Below are 19,226 nucleotides of genomic sequence, written 5' to 3'. Positions count from 1 at the left end.
CACATCATCTCTGACAGCTCAGACAAAAAGCCGCTGTTGCTTTTGAAAAGGAGAACGGGACATTGTCCCTGCTGGAACCCTTCTGGACGTCTAATCAAGCGGCCATCTTTCACTGCGGGTGGAGGGAGGGAACAGACCCCAGCCCGTGCTTCTCTACCCCCAGGGACCCTTCAGTCAGCTTTAGGGGCCAAATGAGGTGTAAGTCTATTAAAAGGGAGTTTGTGCCCCAATCACAGACTCACAGGGAGCACCGGCCTTGTCATTCAGGTGCGGCTAATTTCCCTTATGCTACACACGGCCAAGAACCGGGCCTCAACACAGGGGCTCAGACAGTAAGAGATGATCACAGAGATCACTCGTTCAGAGATGCTTATAGAGATCAGTGTTTCACAGGCTGCGCAAACTGAAATAAAGACGTAAAATCTGAGTAAAATTTTAGAAATGTGCACAGCAGAAAAATAGCAGCGGTTTTCCAAAGCAAGCAATTAAAAAGTTTGAGAGTTTACACAGATCAGCCATAACATTAAAGCCACTGACATTTTCTACAATCACCGTATACTGTATCAGATTCACTGACCACATGGGAGCATCTTGTAATCCTACATGGGGCTGGAAGATATTGGCCAAAATTTATATCACGATACATTTCTAGTTTCTGCTACAAAATGGACGCCAGTCAGTGACTGATGCTGTAAATAGTGTATATTGACATATTGAAGATGAGTTTAAAAATCATAACGTAAAGTCAGAGACTGTAGCAGAATGTTATTCAGTTGATGGAAACCAGCACTTAGGCTCCTTTATGTCAATAGTTCATTCATTCATTCATTCATTATCTGTTCAGGGTCGCGGGGGTTTAGAGCCTACCTGGAATCATTGGGCGCAAGGCGGGAATACACCCTGGAGGGGGCGCCAGTCCTTCACAGGGCAACACAGACACACACACATTCACTCACACACTCACACCTATGAACAATTTTGAGTCGCCAATCCACCAACCAACGTGTGTTTTTGGACTGTGGGAGGAAGCCGGAGCACCCGGAGGAAACCCACACAGACACAGGGAGAACACACCAACTCCTCACAGACAGTCACCCGGAGGAAACCCACACAGACACAGGGAGAACACACCAACTCCTCACAGACAGTCACCCGGAGGAAACCCACGTGGACACAGGGAGAACACACCACACTCCTCACAGACAGTCACCCGGAGGAAACCCACGCAGACACAGAGAGAACACACCACACTCCTCACAGACAGTCATTTCCGGAGCGGGAATCGAACCCACAACCTCCAGGTCCCTGGAGCTGTGTGACTGCGACACTACCTGCTGCACCACCGTGCCGCCTATGTCAACAGTAAATTTTAATCATTCCAACTGTTCAAGTAAAACCAAACTAACTGATCAAACACAGGTCGGTAATTCAGGTCCGTAAGTTGACTGGGAGAAACGGGGTCTTTTTCTGATATATTTATGAGATTATAAACTAGTCCAAAGAAGCTTCATTTGGTGTTTTTAAACCATCTGTACAAGAGAAACTCACTAACATACTGAATCATATTAATATGTAATATTACTCCACAAGCACAAGCATACAATGAGGAATAGATTATGAATGATAGGAGAGAGAGGAGAGCACACGGAGTATCATTCCATCATTACTGAAAGAGGGAAAAAAAAAACATTTATCAGGGCCAAGAGTGAAAATGGCCCCAGACCTCGTTCAATCACAGCAGTGAAATGGGATCCTCACTTTATCAAAATGAAAACCGCTGCCAAGATTGGGAAAGTAACAATTGCATTCACAAACCTCCGCACTAAAAGAGCTAATTAAAAGGAAAGCAATTTCAGCATTGCACATTCAAACTCTTTAATTGAAAAGAAAATAAATACCAGCAGGAAAAAAAAGGCCTGAAAGATTGAGGAAGGGAGTGTACGTTCGGTCACCCAGGCAGATGGCAACAAATAGCTGAAAATTGTAAAGTCAATGGCAGCTCCCAGAATGGAGACCACATTGTGCTCATTGATGACTTAAGGACCAATTCCATATGGTATCAAAGAGCTAATTGAAGCTTTGTGAGCTGAAGTTCCAATCTGGTATAACTTCAAGTTTAATTTAAAAGTTTTCAATTTTTTTAAGAGTAATTCTGAATTTCATTTGCATATATAGACTCTCAAAGAGAGAGTCGGGGAAAGCCATAACGTGCTGTGCACTTAAAAAACTCCATGCTGCTGTGGCGTCTTTTTTTTTTTTTTTTTTTTTTTTGGGGCTCATTCTTGACTTGGTAATTGTTTGATCATTCAACTCCGAGGTCTAATTTACCCCCTGCTAGGCAGCTGTGTGTTGCGCAGTTTCTCTGAAACATTTAGCTGAATCCGAAATGAGCCGGTGGCAGAAAGGGCCGGGGTTCCGTGTGCGGTCACCTATTTATAGAGTCTGTTTGCATTTTCATCAACATTAACCCTTTGGGCAGTGGAGGTCCATATGCTGGACTTTCAACTGTCCCCCTTCCCCCTAAAGTCAAAAAGAGCGGTTTGCTGCCTGCTGCAGTTTGGAGTTCTCATTGCAGAGTACGGTACTTTTATATTTGCAGAGAATCATTTCAAGATTCATGATTCTTTATTAAGCATTTTTAATTACTTTTTTTTATCTTTATGTAGTTTTTTAAATAAATACAGAACTTAAGCAAATCATATCTTTAGTTTTGCAGCTAAAAGAGAAATAAAACCTACACATGAACAAGCTTCAAATGTAAATACATGCCTTGTCTAATGTGTTTGATTGCAAACATGTGTCAAGTCTGTTCTGAACATTCATTTAAAATTCCCCCGTCCCTGACCATCCCAGTGTCCCCCCTGTGTCTTGAACTGGAAGCCCCTGCTGTTCCTACTCTTCCATTCCATTGCTCCAAACATGAGGAATATTAACTATACTCTGCCTGCCTTTCTTCCACACTCACACGAGGCCTATTTATCAAAAAGTCACCTCTCCAGAGGATAGCACTGCTCCTGACAATGTGGCCTATTGTTCTCAGTGTCATTTACATCACTGCCATCCAAATCACCGGCAGGTTTACAGATTTCACCCCTGACTCTACTGTAGACACACACACACCAGCAGCATGCAACAAAACACACACACAAAAACACACATTCTGTTACTTTACATTCCATCCATCCATTATCTGTAACCCTTATCCAGTTCAGGGTCGCGGTTGGTCCAGAGCCTACCTGGAATCATTGAGCGCAAGGCGGGAATACACCCTGGAGGGGACGCCAGTCCTTCACAGGGCAGCACACACACTCACACACATTCACTCACACACTCACACCTATGGACACTTTTGAGTCGCCAATCAACCTACTGACATGTGTTTTTGGACTGTGGGAGGAAACCGGAGCACCCGGAGGAAACCCACGCAGACACAGGGAGAACACACCACACTCCTCACAGACAGTCACCCGGAGCGGGACTCGAACCCACAACCTCCAGGTCCCTGGAGCTGTGTGACTGCGACACCTACCTGCTGCGCCACCGTGCCGCACTTTACATTCCATTTGGTCTTATTGTTTATTTGTGTTGACAGAGTAATGCCTCTTTGCAAAGTTTTAAGGTGGTGTTAAAATGATGACACATCTTATGATGTCAGGATGGGCCAGGGGCATGTTGTAAAGTTATTTTCATTAGGTTATACCACCTACCTTCCTAGTTACATGCCAGTATTCATCCTTCTGTACTTCATAGCTAGCATAGATTTCTGTCAAGCTATTTATCACTTACATTTTATTGGACACGCAAGGCGTGAGCCCGCTAAAATATCCACATTAGATACAAGTGCACAAGTTTGGACGTTAGAAGTTGTTTTCTTTGTCTCAGCAATGTGCCAGTACAGAGAGAGGAAACAGAGAAAAGAAAATCAAAATAAGAGATGTATCTGGGCATTGTACTTGAAGCCTCTGTGTGTGTGTGTGTGTGTGTACTGTTGTCAGCAACAATGTGATCAGGAAGATGGGGCAAATGAACGCCTTTAGTTGTGTAGCTGAAAACAGATGGGTAAGTGTACTCAACCACAGTAGCAGCTGTCACTTTCTGGTACTGCTAAGTGCTTCACTAGTCAACACTTCAGCACTCGAAAGACTGTAAGCATCTGACTAACTAAAGACATATATATATATCTCTCTCTCACACACACACATACACACACACACACACACACACACAACAAAGCTAAATGCATGCTCAGAGGACACTTCAAGCACAATAGTCTCTTGTGAGGTTCTTAATCCTGAAGCTACCAGTGCGATGTGTTAGAGATGACGTGCTAGAGTCTGTTCATCAGAACACAGCTCTTTGCCCCAGCATTCTCCACCACTACAGTCATTACCAGAGTGGAAATAAGAGACGTTCCCAAGAGCCTCCTCCAAAACTGCTCTTTCCTTCTCGCGCTGTCTGAATCAGAATTCAAGTCTGCCTCAGCTGGGAAGCTACTGCTTTATAGGAACAGAGCAGAGGGAAATGCACACATCACCCACACACTAGATCGTTTACATCTAGCCAGAAAAGGGTGCACTAATACGCAGGCCACAATAAAATAATCTAATGAATGTTTAGTTCTATTTACATACATTTAGATATATTTCTCCTGTGAAGTTACCCCTCTGGAGAGAGATGCGAAGCATGTAACTCACACTAAACAAATGCTCTACAGTGGACACTCTACAGTGGGTTCCATCAATAACACCATGGCTGTGTTCCAAAGCCTAGGCTGCAGGCTAGGTAGGACGTGTCCTCTGTAGGACTGTCCTATGAAAACTCAATAAATAAATAAATGAAGATAGATTGTATTATTAAAATTATCCTGCAAGATGTTCTCCCTGTGTCTGCGTGGGTTTCCTCCGGGTGACTGTCTGTGAGGAGTGTGGTGTGTTCTCTCTGTGTCTGCGTGGGTTTCCTCCGGGTGATTGTCTGTGAGGAGTGTGGTGTGTTCTCTCTGTGTCTGCGTGGGTTTCCTCCGGGTGCTCCGGTTTCCTCCCACTATCCAAAAACACACGTTGGTAGGTGGATGGGCGACTCAAAAATGTCCGTAGGTGTGAGTGTGTGAATGTGTGTCACCCTGTGAAGGACTGGTGCCCCCTCCAGGGTGTATTCCTGCCTTGCGCCCAATGATTCCGGGTAGGCTCCAGACCCACCGCGACCCTGAACTGGATAAGCGTTTACAGACAATTAATTAATTAATTAATTAATCCTGCAGGATAACCCAATTTAAAAACGTTATTAAAACAGACACATCCGCAATCAGTTTGTATCTGCTCAAATTTCAACTTTAAACATTTAAATATCAACTAGGATTTAAAATAAAATACTACTAAATAACTTAAATGCTAGATATGGTACTGTAATATGCCAATAAGCTTATAGATTATATATATGTTACAGAAACAAATATTTTAATGGGTCAATTATTTTACACTTCACATGTAAAAAAGAAACTTCTGAAGCTCCGATTTTCACAGTGCCTTGTTTATTTTCTCCTTTGTGCCGTATATGCGCAGAGAATTGTGGGTAACTGAGGGCCATGAAGCATACATTGTTTGCATCCTCAAAATCGCTATGTTGGCTGCATTTCTCGGCCATGGCCTAGGTTTGGAAAGCAGCTTGTCTTTTGTGTGTCGTTTTTTTTTTTTTTTTTTTAAGAAGTATCAGCACCAAGTTAATTATAGCGATTTAAATATCCACTGATTCTTCAACATCCTACAGGCATTAAAATAGGAAACAATGAAAAATAAATAAAGAAATAAAAGCATTTGTAATCCCCCCCCCTCTTTCATTAGCTTTAAATAGTGCACTCCCCCTGCAGATGAACAGAGGCTGGAACAAAAGTGCGTGGTTCCAGCAGAGGTGTCCCACTGTTTGTTATTCAAGCAGAGCTGAGAGTGGTGATGCTAAATCGCATGTGTGGCTGTTTGCTTGGCTCTATTACCATATGTGTGTCATTTCTAGAGACATGGAAGGGTCTGGGGCTCAACTGGGGACTATTGATCCTACAGGACTCCATTTCAAGTTAATTGTGCTTGAAATGAGGTGTACACAACTGTGCCCCCCCCCCCCTCACACACACACCGACACACCCCCACAAACCGGGCCTACCAACTCAGAGTGGGGTTAAGTTATTTATTTTTTTGTTTTTATTTTCCTTATTTTATCTGCATTTATATTCTATGCACTAATTCGTTCAGTCGTTCTTGTCAGAACTATTAGTGAAATACTGTGCATTGTGCACAGACGTGCGCTTAAAACGGTACACTACTCACCACCTCACAGAGCATCAACCCGAAGACCAACAAACCCACAAAAGGAATACTTCACCACAAACAGCGGATAAGCACGAGCATGCAAATGAATCTGTTGTCTTTCTAAAGAGACATGGATTACAGTGCCTCAATAAGACACAGTCACAGTGGAGGATTAACAGCTTGTTTACTTTAATATAATATACTGTACGTTGTTATTAGGTCTATGTACAGATATGTAACTACTCTTTCAATGATCCTATGTGCCAGCATTAGAAAACTGAGATCACTGTTTGAGTATGTTGTGTTTTCACCAGAGGTCTGAGGCATTATACAGGTCAGCGGTTCAATGACAGACTGATTTTAAGGTTTAACTCCAACTGTTTTGTTTGACTCCAAATGAATTGTTAAGGATGGGGCACGTATGAAAACAGCATCAGAAATGTGTCTATTTCACACTTGAAAAAGGAATGAAGAAAGGAGACAGTGGTTCATGCCATATTCGCTCTGCCTAGGTGTCTTTGGTCAATTGTGTGTACGTAAACGGCATCACGGCTCGCACTGCAGCGTTCTCACTAAACATGGCGAGTGTGAACATGAATTAAGTCTCAATTAATACCTTTAAACATGACTATGCATCAGCACTGGCACATCATTGTTCACAACTCCCATTTCAGTGCATTTAATAAAATATATTGGCTTGCATGAATGAAACAAACAGAGAGAGAGAGAGAGAGAGAGAGAGAAAAGATTACAAGCATTGTGCGGCTGTGTTGGCCTGTTACACAGTTTGACCTCACACTGACCCCCATTCCCTCCAACACCATCAGTGTCAGACTAACCAGCCACACACACACACACACACACACACACACACACACACACACACCCGTCAGTGTGTTTATAAACCCGATTATGAGTCAGGGTAAACTCTTTCACCCTTTTATTCCCACTCTCACACATACAAACACACCAAAAAAAACAAACAAACAAAAAAAAACCCACACCTAAGAACTGCAGCGCCCTCCATTTTCACTGCCTTACTTTTCCCCTTTTACTGACACACTTATTTTTTTCTCTCTCTTCCCTTCTCTTATTTTTACTATATCTTTATTCTTTTTTTTTCGTTCTTCCCATTTCCTGCCTCCATTCTATCTTTCCTCTACCTTTCTTTATTTCTCTTTCTATCTCTCTCTCTCTCTCTCTCTCTCAGAGCTGGGGGCGATGGTGAATATGGGTTGTCTGGTCTGGTGGCGGTAGTGCAGACATTACGTAAGGGCTTAAAGGAGATTTCTCTGTGTGTCTAACATCTCTCTGTCTCTGCACAGCATCGGAACGGCACTTAATACACCTCTCTCTTCACAAAACCTTCAGTCACACAACATTCATGATGCTGCAATAAAACACACACACACACACACACACACACACACACTGAAGCTAATAAATTACCAATATATTGCTCAAGGTATAAACACTTCTTAACCCTTAAAAGTCAGAGTTACACCCATTGTGTTACACCTTTTGAGTTCAATGAGTAAAAAAGGTGATATAAGACTTGTTTTTTAACTAAAAACAATCACTTTCACAAATTTACTTGGTTTCTAATATGTACCAAAAAAGGAGAAAGAAATAATTAAATTGTTCAGATATTTCTGAGCAAACACCTTCATAACACTCTCCACACACTGTTCTTAAACACATACTTAAAAATCAGTTTTCTAACGCAGGGGCCTGGGGCCTCTAATGCAGAAGTGATCGACATAAGTAACTCAGAGGTGTGTTAAGCATAGTCTCTAGTGCACGCGCACACACACATACACACACACACACACACACACATACACACACAATGATTTAATTTGCATGGGAGATTAGTGGTCTATAGGTGAAGGCAGTGCCTTGGGGTGTTCTCTTTATTAATAGGATCTGGTTCTTTAAAATCCATTAGGACAAACTAAGCAAACCCACACATAACCTCATTTCATATCCAGCATGAAAATGTTTAACCGCCAGCATACTGGGGCCCAAATGACACACACACACACACACACACACACACACACACACACACACACACACACACAAATGTATGTAATAGACTGTAAGCTGCATTTTTTCAATATGAAAATACGTGATGTTAATATGGCACAAACTTTCAACTCTAATTTTGAATATGTATCATTTTAACTGTGGACCTCAATATCGTCATGAAAAAATACATTATTGCATTTACCCATACAGTAATAACTATTCCATAAAAGTTCCATAAACAGTCGACATCCTGTTGCTGGAAGCACAAAGCATTTTAATGTGGCTTCTCCACCTTGGTGAGTATCTGTGTGGTCAGTGGCCTGCAGCTTCATAATGGACAGCTGACTCTGTAAGCCACCCTGACTCTGACAATGGCAGGACAGGCCTTAATTTGTAAAAACACCTTCCACAGAAACTTCACACCAGGAGGTAATTAGCGAGATTTCTGTAGTGAGCTGCTAAATGCACCAACCTCTCTCACTCTCTCTCTCTCTCTATTTCTACCACCATGAGGGCCCCCTGCCTTTCAAAACACACAAAAGACCAAAAAAGGGAAAAATAAAACCCTCCTTAGAGGATTTAGCCACTTATATAACTCTCCAATTAGTAGAAGGGTTCTGAGAGGCCTCAGACACCAGCCCATGTTTACATGACTTCAATATCTGGCACATAGCAGAGGATAACATCGGTGTGCCCACATGACTGCCACACACACACACACAGGTTACTTTCTACCTCAATAATTTGACCATTACAGGTGGCTCGAGAGAGAGAGAGAGAGAGAGAGAGAGAGAGAGAGAGAGAGAGACTAAAAAGTTGTACTAAATGTGCTCTTATTATTAACTCTGTCACTGTCAGTACAGAATGTTTAAAGTTTTTTTTTGAACATTCAAATATAACAGCAATGAACACCTCTTTAACCTCGAAGCTAGAATCAGTCTTGATCAGTAAGTAGAAACTCTGGGAAAGCTTTTCAGTCTCCAGTATGATTTCTGGTTGGTTTAAATGCCTGTAACAATTTACTGGTCATGTATACCTTTATTCAAGCATTCCCTCATTTGTGCAAGTACCTGATCCACCTGCTGGAGCGGGAATTCCTGCCATTGAGCTGTAACTAAAGACATTCTTCTGCTACACAGCAGCTCTATACACACTGCAAAGCTGGGCCCTTATCCTTAACCCCTCTGTGTGTGTGTGTTTAAGAGGGGGTGTGTTGTATTTAAGAATTGTGCACATGTAGCAAAGAAATATTGTTTATTACAATTACATACGCATGATTTTAACAAAATATTCAGCAGAATTCGCTCAGTTTATCCAGTTTTATAATGATATTAGACAAAGCATGGTCAGGTTTTATATGGAAGCCCACAGAGACCACATTCTTTGAAAGTAAATACTCTCAGAAGAAGTGTGTGTGTGTGTGTGTGGTGGGTGGGGCTGGAAGTCACCTTGCTGTTCTTCTCTACCTGCATATGGGTGGTCTCTAAGCTTGGCTATCACACTGGCTTCTCTGTGTAGAGTCTGCTCAAATCCGCTCAGAGGAAAAGATCCACACACTCCCCCTCTCCTCTCACTTCAGAGATTCAGCAAAAGCTGCCTGACAGGAGCTCTTTCATTACCTTTTAAACCTCCTGAGACAGCCAGAAGAACTCCACACACACACACACACACACACTGCAGGACTATATAACACCTGGTCAACAAAAAAGGGAAGCTAAATACAAGCGAAGAAAAAGAGTAAGATTTCCTCTTTGTTGGTTTATATATATATTCATTACAAATCTGATGTATGCTTCCATTTGCTTGGAATTCCTTAGAGATTAAAAAGTATATAATGACAAATAGCAGTGGTGGTAACACATTTAGACTTCAGCATTAGTGCTACTAGAAATACACAGAAATGTTTCACCATTTGTTTACCATTATTTATCACTGTGGTTTACAATGACACCACTACACCACTGAAGCTAAAGCGTCATGTGTCATTTTCCGAGGCACAGATAAAGTCCAGTTATAGTTTGAAAAGGAAAATCCCTCCTGACAATGTAATTTAATACAAGGTTATGCTTAATCTGTGTCTGGAACATCGACCTGAAACGTTCTGCTGAAGCAGTTCTACTGAAGCTGGGGGCAGCATGCCCTCCACTGGACACAGACAGTACTGTCCCCTTCCTCACAGTCTCCCTCACACAGGCTACATACCGCAGGGCACTTCATACTCCAGGTTTGGCCAAAGGATTATATCAGACTTTCAGATGAAGCTCAGTTTATCAGGGAGAATACATGAGGTTATATAGTCTGCAGTCAGTCATACAGATATCGACAATATCAAACCAATCAGAACGGATCCCGGGTTTAGCAAATTTACATCTGGCCTTATGTGTATGCACATGATGAAGATAACACGCAAACCATTACATATGAGAACATTCTCAGAGGAACACGCTGTGGGAAAGGAAGAAATCGTTGTCTATATTAATCACCTGCAGCAGCAGCAGCATCCTTCTGCAGCAAACAGGAAACTACCCAAAGCACAGTATATCATACACATCCATCCATTATCTGTAAGCGCTTATCCAGTTCAGGGTCACGGTGGGTCCAGAGCCTACCTGGAATCATTGGGTGCAAGGCGGGAATACACCGTGGAGGGGGCGCCAGTCCTTCACAGGTCAACACACACACTCACACACTCAGACCTACAGACACTTTTTTGAGTCGCCAATCCACATACCAACGTGTTTTTTTTTGGACTGTGGGAGGAAACCGGAGCACCAGGAGGAAACCCATGCAGACACAGAGAGAACACACCACACTCCTCACAGAAAGACACCTGGAGGAAACCCATGCAGACACAGGGAGAACACACCACACTCCTCACAGACAGTCACCCGGAGGAAACCCACGCAGACACAGGGAGAACACACCACACTCCTCACAGACAGTCACCCGGAGGAAACCCACGCAGACACAGGGAGAACACACCAAACTCCTCACAGACAGTCACCCGGAGCGAGAATCGAACCCACAACCTCCAGGTCCCTGGAGCTGTGTGACTGCAACACTCCCTGCTGCACCACCGTGCCGCCAAAATCATACACAACAGATTTAATTAAAAAAAAAAAATCTTCACCAAGTCATGATCTGTAATGACACCTGCCCAAAGTTAATTTATTTACATCTTTATATTTTGACTTCATTTGAATAAAATGTGTGAAACTGTCTTAGACCAACAGAAGTGCTCCAGAACGACTTGAAATAAAGCTCTTTATATTAACATACTTCTGAAGTTTTGAATGTTTTTGTCTTCTCCTGGAAAGTTGCCATTTTGGAGACAGCAGGGTTATTAGATTTCACAGTAAGTGGTGCTGTTGCAATAAACTAGAGGGGCAAACATGCCACCAGCTGCTTAATTCAGTTTTAGATTGAGCCAAGTGTAAGGGTCAGCACTTTAGCTTTTTAAAAAAATGCAGAGGGTATTTAAAAAGACTGTCACAAATCACCAGTGGTCCAACCCAAAGGCCTGCACTCAGCTGGGACCCTCTGCAGCCATATGGTCAAACTCACACAGGCTTTGTGTCTCCCACGTGTGTGTGTGTGTGTGTGTGTGTATGCTCTGTGCCTGTGCCGCTGTGTGTGCATGCACGCTTCTCTTCTCACAGAAAAGACTTCCTGCGATAAGACTTGCTAAAGGCCTCTTCAGAAGTGTTAGGTGTCCTCCGTGTGATGTGTTTACACCATTCACCCCAGACACACACCACACAAAGCACACAATAAGGAACACTAGTGATTTGAAACCGTTAATAGCACATTGCTATTAGATCATTAAGCAGCAGCATATACAAAGTTCAGGAAGGAGAAGAAGGATTGAGGAAGATGGTCATTTTACACATGAAACTCCATTATAAAAATGTCCTTTATATTTCCGTGACCTTAAGTCCTCTTTAGGATAAAGGCACTAAAAAAATGCAGGTTCAAACTGTTTACTTAACTTTCGAGGGGTTTATTGACTCATGGGATTTGTTAACAGGGAATTCAGGAAAACAGGAAGTGTTAGCGCTAATCTGCAGACGTGTCTTGAATGTTTTGAGTGTGCTCCGGACTACGAAAGGGAATTAAAGAGCTTTACATCACACAAGAGAAAGGGAACAGCAAATTTAAGCAAAAACTTTCAAGCTCAAACATATGTGATTCAAAATGACAGCCACCAATCAGCCATAACATTAAAACCAGCCTGCTTCTACCCTCATAGTCCGTTGTATCAGCTCCACTGAGCTGTAGTTAACAGCATACACAGAGCAACAGACGGTCTGTAATATCGTTCACCTGCACTGTCAGTGGAAGTGGTAAAACAGAAAAGGAATGTATGAATGAATGTAGAGATGGCTTTAAATTTATGGCTGACTTGTGTATTTCCACTGTCACATTTAAACCAAAAATTGGATATTATTTTGAAAACTGAAATTAAAAGAGAAAGCCATATATAAATAAATCAGAGCTGCACTTTTTTTTTTTATAAAGAACTGAGCTATATGAACAGTACGGAATTAAACAGATTTAAAAAAAAATTGTTAAGACACATTCATGTAAATGTAATCCTTAAAATGCTGTGGCTTCAGTGACACAAGGTTTTGTACCTTCAGTGATGGCACTCAAATGGTTTTCTTGCTTCATGCTGAAGACACTGTTAAAGAAAAGAAAAGAAAAGGTCAGAAAAAGGAAAATGAGAGTTAGGAGAAGATAGCGTCACTTTTTTTTTTATCAAACCCAACACTGAAATAATGAACTGTAAAAATGTGTGTTAGTAATAAACACTCCACGTGAGACAAACGTGAATACGTCACTTTACACACACACACACACAGTCTCTCACTATCCTAATTCCTTTCTCTGAAGATGTGAGTGTAAAGTGCAGAAGCATTCATACACACACTCTCTCTCTCTCTCTCTCTCTCTCTCTCACTATCCTAATTCCTTTCTCTGAAGATGTGAGTGTAAAGTGCAGAAGCATTCATACACACACTCTCTCTCTCTCTCTCTCTCACTATCCTAATTCCATTCTCTGATGATGTGATTTACCTAAAATGAACAAAAATGTAGTATAATTTGATGAGAATTCACAAATAAATGTGATGTTAATTATCAGGATAGTTGTCCAAGTAATAATCACACCATTTTAAATGACTGCAAAAAGGAGACATTAGATTAGACTCCTTCAGCTTTACAGACCTGACAGGAAGTGGTATAAGACACTCCTCAAACACGGCCTGTATTCAAACTGCATAAATTCATACAAGCAGCAAAGAATGACTAAAGCTTGCACCAGCAACATTCAGTCTATTTACAGAGAGAGAGAGAGAGAGAGAGAGAGGACAGATGCTGTAGCTTTTGTTGACAGAATTCATTTCTGTCTGCATGATTACTGAAGTATCACACTCATCACGCACCACTGTGTGTGAAGTAATGCAATAACCTACTGCCACACAGCAGAACAGGTCCCTGTCACTCCCATGTTTAACATGCTGTGTGTGTGTGTGTGTGTGTGTGTGTGTGTGTGTGTGTGTGTGTGTGTGTGTGTGTGTGTGTGTGTTTGTGTGTGTCTCATCAGGACAAACTCTGTTCCTCATTCAATGTATCACTCTGCATTTGTGTGCAAAGAAAAGTAAAAAGCAACAGCAAATAATCTATTTATAAAACTATGACGAACGCAGAATTCAACTGAAAGTGAAATCTGTACTGAACCAAGGTCAGATTCCCCTTTAATCTTTTATTAATTTCATTTCCACTAAAACATCCACCAAGCATACTACATATTAAAATAATAAAACTTGATTATAGCTTAAATTATCTGAATAGACACAAATCCTCCAAAAAATCAGGTGTTGGTTGCCTTTTCTGCTCTTTATTATTCAATAATAACAATAATAAAAATAGTAATAATAATAATAATAATAATAATAGACATCTGAGCTCTGGATGGCAGGTGCACAATTTGTGGCCATCTTTTAGCTTTAACATTGTTGTTAGGTTTCTCATTTCCTCTGTAGCTTTTAATTATTTATTTGGACTCCAGCTTTGGAAAGTCATTTTTTCCACTTATTACATTTTGAACGATATTTCATACAGAATATAAACAATCTAAAATATAAAGACTTGTATGTTACTGTTAGTTTTGACCAGAAACTGGGCAAATGGAGGAGCAAGGAGGAACATTGCCTGTGTATCTGTAGATATTTGTTGTATATGTAGCTGTGTATAAGTGCACAAACACTGAGGAGGAAAAGGAGCTCACTTTGAAAATTGGACTTTTATAAATGAATGAAGGAAGGTGGTTGAATTCCACCTGGAACACTGCTGGGACGGCTGGACCCAATTAAACTAGAATTAGTCCATCATTAACCTGGAGACCGCTGGCCAGCATGAGCCAGCCATTCACAGTTTATACACACACACACACACACAAACACTAACCTTTCAACCATAACACACACACACACACACACACACACACACAGCACAAATGTGCAACAAAGTGAATGACAGTTCCAGATGAAATTAACCCTTTAGCTCAATCACATTCCCTATTCTTGTCTTTCACAAATCATTATTTCTTATTATTATTTAAACTTTTATCTGTTATTTTCATTATCACACAGAAACCAAACATTTTTTTTGTGTTTTTATAAAATATTAAATATGCTTCACTCTAATATTTACATTATTATTAATCTCCAAATACTGCTTTCCTTTGATAATGTTTTACATTAGTTACTATTCACAGAATCTTCACAACTCAGTTAAAGACATGAGATGAAAATCATTAACCAACATATGTCATCTCAGATAATCTCATTGTTTCTACATCGGCTTTGCACAAGTCCTCGCCACACCGAATCTCATGCCAAATTCACCCAATGAAACATAATGTGGCAGCGGGGTCTGCTCCAGATGCTAGAAGCTCTAATTTGAAAATGTATTATTTTAAAAATAGCTTCATCATTTTATTCCATAACTAAGATGTGCATTATTCCAAAAAGAAGTAAAAATAATGTTTGTTTAAAGTAGAATTATAAAGATTTTAGATTTTTAAATCAGCAAAACGTACTTGATTACTGAGTTGAAAACAATGTGAGTCAGAGCTGTCTGATATAAAATAATAAATTCTACAGATGATTACTGAGTTAAAACTGCAGTGTTGTGACAGGAAAATAAAATCTGACTTGTTTTTTGAAGGTTTCAAAACAAAACACAGAATAAATATGTTACCATTGAAATTTTAATATAATTAAGAAATATAGAAAAATCAACTCCGGATATGAGCCGCCATTAAACGATGCCCCACACACACACACACACACACAGCCCAACTGGAATCTGAGAGTGTCACAGAGTCGTATGGTCACCTTTTGTAAGTGTAAGTTACTGAACCATAAACACACCCAACTAAGTGTTTACACTACACAACACTTAATGCCAAACCACCACGAGCAAAACCACATCAGTTAAGTGGCATTTACTCCTGTACCCCTAATACACAGCTGCACTGCAGAGAGAGAGAGAGAGAGAGAGAGAGAGAGAGAGAAGGAAGACAAGAAAAATAGAACAGAAACCAAGAAAGAAAGGGGGATGAACACAAAAGTAGAAACAGAAGTAGCTGCCATCTGTGGGACACTAATCTCCTGCCGGTTTAAGTGGAGGAGAGAAAAGGATAAATTAGAGAAGAAAAAGCTTCAACATTCTGAACATTTTTAATTCAAGTGGATGCTTTACACTTTAACAAGAGGATTAATATGCTGTTAGCATGAGATTAGCTGCAATCAGAGAGAGCTTAAATATGCTGTTCTAGATAGCTCATTACATCTGTGTTCTCTGCTGCTTTGTCTGGATTTGATTATTTTTTAAAAAACAGAATAATCATGCCATCATCATGAGTCGGTTTCTGTTGGAAATCACTGCAGAGTGCCAATTAATTTTATTTCCACTTATTCTTATCCTACACTAATTAATGTTCAAGTTTAAATTTCTTTTTTTGATCTGATTAAAGAATAAACTTCCTATATTAAAACGTTATAATGGCTCATGTTCCACTTTTAAAAAGGGGTGAACTTGCAGTAAAACGCATGACAATAAAGCAACGGCACAGTAAAGGAAGCAGCTGCTGCTGAGCCTCCGGTGAGAAACACGAGCAGCTAACCGTCCCGGGACCCGTCTGTGTACACGGCCCTGATCAGCACCAACTGTATTCAACCAGCAACGACGGGTTTGTGCCTGAATTCCATGTCTTTAATTTTTAAAGCGCTACATTTCAGTGAACAATTCATTTTATTAGCATTCGTAAAACTATCACTGCCCGGTCTACAGGTCATCACACACACATCACAGCGCTCATAAAAAATGTCAAACAATTTGACACCCCTTATAATCACTCAATTCAGCTACTTGAACGTGCAGTCACATTGTATACAGATGTCCAGTCAATGTTCAATTGGGTGCTCAGAAGAAGCTGAATATGAGCTTATAGCAACACTGGGTAAGGTTTGGTATATGTTCCCCTTACAGTTACAGACTGCGATTCACTTTTTGTAGGGGAGAGGGAGAGTGTGATTTCCTACACTCCTCCAAATCTTACATAGTGTAGTTTCTGCAGTGCTGAGCCTGAAGTAGCAATGGCAGAGGCTCTATTCTCTAATTTACAGCTAAGTTAAGCGTCACAATGATATTGAAGCTGTAATTTTAAGGTACGATTACCACCTAGTGTTGCTTTAATTCACCATGGTCAATGGTAAACATAGGTGAGAAGGGTGTAAACCCCCACCCCCCAAGCATTGAGAAAGGGAGCAGTGGAACTGTTTGCTGTGGAGTGATGAAGAACCATCCATTGAGCCAAAACTAATGTCACTCACTAATATTCTTGTGGTGGAAGGAGCCAAACCCTCATAGAAAATGTTTCAACATCAGATCAGATCGTTAACCAGCATGAGAAAATGAAAAAAAATATTTGATGGGTGTTCTACAGCAGCTAGGGATCTCGACACTCTGGGTCCTCTTGAAAAAAATGAGCTCCTTCTTCTTTTCACCACATCTTTGTAAACTTTCACCCAACGTGAGCCTCTTAAAACAGTACAAACTTTTTTTTAAGACCTAAAAAACTAAACCTGGCAAAAGAAAGAAAAAACACATCACATGTTTATTCATGCATATTATGAAATCCAAGATTATTTCTTGCTTGGTTAATCCATATCCGGTAGCCCCACACACAAAGCCAGACTAATGTCATCATTAGTTCTGCCTCTGTGGTGGCCAGAAGCCGGCCCAATCCCGTGGAGCCGTGAGTGAATGGTGCTCAGAGATAAAACACATCAAATAAGCAGAGAAAAGGAGCTCGTCCATCCGCCCAACACGCAAGAGAAAGTCGCTTAATTAGAAATATGAAAATGAAACAAGAATCTGGAGCATCATGTGTGGCCCTTTTTTTCGCACCTTTGTAAACTCTCTAGGTTTAATTTTCTCTCCTGCACAGGTCTCTGATCAGTCTGATTAACGCAGAGGGATTTAAAGTGTACAGAAAAGCATTACATACAAAAGAAAACCAGAAGTTTGGTTTTAGTCATTAAAGTGGCACTTAATAATAATAATAATAATAATAATAATATAAATAACAATAATAATTATTATTATTATAAACCAGGTAGCCCATAATTACTGTTAGTATTTTTTGTTCTTTACCAATAAAACTGCCTCCTCATCTCATCTTTTACAGACATCCAGGTGGGCATCTACAAACAAGCATTTTAAACAAAATAATTTCGTGAACACTTTTTTTTAATAAATTTTCTGTCAGATTGGAAAATGACTGGATTTTTAAAGTGACAATCCTTAGGTTTTGGAGATTTGGGGATTTATAGACCTCTCTGTTGAGATCTGTAATTGCTGTAAAATGTGCCTTATGTTGTCTTTCAGAGTGGATGAATCTAATAAGTGGAGTTTTCAGAAAGCGCTCTGTCAGAATTTGAAGTAAATGCCTTCAGACGACATTTCAATAACAGTAACCTTTTTATCTGAAACATTTTTTTTTTCACTTTTAATGCAGTTTAATGTAAATGATATATAAAATATTATTTTGGGTTGTTTATCTTTTTTTCAATTATAATTAAAATACTGTCAAAACACAGAGAGCAGTTACATCCAAAAAATGCGGGAATAAAAGAAAAATACTGTCTGAGGAGCAACAATATAGAAATAAACAATTGTGTTCACTCAATTAACACTGGCCAGAGGGACTGTGTTTTAAAACCATTTTGTTCAGTTAAATAACCGTGGTTCCAGCTTTGAGCCAGAAGCTCACTACGACCATAAGTAAGAGTCATAACTTCATTATCACAAAAATGTCATAATGTAGTGTACATCCGTCACCGCCAGCAAATAAATATTATGTACCCTTGGTTTGACTGTGTCCACTCGGTCAGGTTTATTGACGTGGTCGGTTGTGTTTACAAAACAACGGCGGACTCGGATTCGTGGATAACTGTGTTTTGTTTTTGTTTTGTTTTTTTTAAAAAACGGCTAATTTGAAGGTAAAGCTGTTACATTACCTCAGGAAACAAAATCCGGTTTAGTGTCAGCCTGGGTACATGTTTTACATTTTACATTTTAAACCCGCAGCACTTGGAAAAACACATAGACAAAATAAAAGTCTCAACCCTTAATGATGTATAGAAATCTGTCAAACGGAGGATTTATAATTAGAGGCAAATTACTTTCTAAGATATTATTTAGTATTAAAGGGATGACCACATTTTTTGATACGGAGAAAGAAAATACAATGGCCAGGTACACTGTTTATTTATTTATTTTTTAAATATTTATTTATTTATTTTTATCCATCTTCACAATATCATT

The 19,226-nt window shown here is 40.2% G+C and overlaps 1 long non-coding RNA gene across 1 annotated transcript in view; it reads right to left on the bottom strand.

The window, feature by feature from the left end:
• LOC136691222 (uncharacterized) overlaps positions 1-19,020 on the bottom strand; it is a 63,753-nt gene extending 44,733 nt beyond the window's left edge. Inside the window, exons 1-2 of the long non-coding RNA XR_010801858.1 lie at positions 18,920-19,020; positions 12,965-13,011 (exon numbers count right to left, since the gene is read on the bottom strand). This is a non-coding gene — a long non-coding RNA (uncharacterized lncRNA). The remainder of the gene's footprint in view (positions 1-12,964; positions 13,012-18,919) is intronic.
• Positions 19,021-19,226: the final 206 nt, after the last annotated feature.

The sequence above is a fragment of the Hoplias malabaricus genome, chromosome 3 (genome assembly GCF_029633855.1).
Source record: "Hoplias malabaricus isolate fHopMal1 chromosome 3, fHopMal1.hap1, whole genome shotgun sequence".
NCBI classification, from domain to species: Eukaryota; Metazoa; Chordata; class Actinopteri; order Characiformes; family Erythrinidae; genus Hoplias; species Hoplias malabaricus.
Note: the sequence above shows the minus strand (reverse complement) of the source record. Positions and strands in the feature narration are given on the sequence as shown.